Below are 1650 nucleotides of genomic sequence, written 5' to 3' on the forward strand. Positions count from 1 at the left end.
TCTTACCACTACTGTCTCTGTAGTAATGATCATCATCATCATCATCAGCATCATCATCAGCAGCAGCTCTTACCACTGCTGTCTCTGTAGTAATGTCATCATCATCATCATCAGCATCATCATCAGCAGCAGCTCTTACCACTGCTGTCTCTGTAGTAATGTCATCATCATCATCATCAGCATCATCATCAGCAGCAGCTCTTACCACTGCTGTCTCTGTAGTAATGTCATCATCATCATCATCAGCATCATCATCAGCAGCAGCTCTTACCACTGCTGTCTCTGTAGTAATGTCATCATCATCATCATCAGCAGCATCATCATCATCATCATCAGCAGCAGCTCTTACCACTGCTGTCTCTGTAGTAATGTCATCATCATCATCATCAGCAGCAGCATCATCATCAGCAGCAGCTCTTACCACTGCTGTCTCTGTAGTAATGTCATCATCATCATCATCAGCAGCAGCATCATCATCATCAGCAGCTCTTACCACTGCTGTCTCTGTAGTAATGTCATCATCATCATCATCATCAGCAGCAGCATCATCATCATCAGCAGCTCTTACCACTGCTGTCTCTGTAGTAATGTCCCTCCTTCAAGTGGCGCTTCAAGTTGCCCGTCCACAGTGGTGAAGATCCCCTCTCGATCTGCAGCAGCAACATCAGCATCATCATCAGCAACATCGTCATCAGCAGCATCATCATCAGCAACATCGTCATCAGCAGCAGCAACATCAGCATCATCAGCAACATCAGCATCATCAGCAACATCGTCATCAGCAGCAGCAACATCAGCATCATCATCATCAGCAACATCATCAGCAACATCATCAGCAACATCAGCATCATCAGCATCATCGTCAGCAATATTATCATCATCATCAGCATCATCATCAGCAACATCGTCATGATCATTAGCAACATCAGCATCATCATCAGCAACATCGTCATCACCAGCAATATTATCATCATCATCAGCAACATCATCGTCATCAGCAGCATCGTCATCAGCAACATCATCATCAGCAATATCATCATCAGCAACATCAGCAACATCAACAACATCATCAATATCATCGCCATCATCATCAACATCCTCATCAGCATCAACATCCGCATAAGCATCAACATCACCACCACCATCATCACCACCACTGCCATCAAAATCACCACCACCATCACTACTACCATCATCACCTTCACCACCACCATCACTACCACCATCACCACCTTCACCACCACCACCACCACCTTCACCACCACCAACATCACTACCACCATCAAATTCACCACCACCATCACTACTACCATCACCACCATCACCACCACCACCACCACCATCAACACCACCACCACCAACATCACTACCACCAACAAATTCACCACCACCATCACTACTACCATCACCACCATCACCTCCACCACCAACTCAACAAACACCTCCACCACCAACACCACCGCCATCAAAATCATCATCACCACCACCATCACCACCACCATCACCACCACCACCACCACCTTCACCACCACCAACATCACTACCACCATCAAATTCACCACCACCATCACTACTACCATCACCACCATCACCACCACCACCACCACCATCAACACCACCACCACCAACATCACTACCACCAACAAATTC

The sequence above is a fragment of the Lampetra fluviatilis genome (assembly GCF_964198595.1).
Source record: "Lampetra fluviatilis chromosome 48 unlocalized genomic scaffold, kcLamFluv1.1 SUPER_48_unloc_2, whole genome shotgun sequence".
NCBI lineage: Eukaryota > Metazoa > Chordata > Hyperoartia > Petromyzontiformes > Petromyzontidae > Lampetra > Lampetra fluviatilis.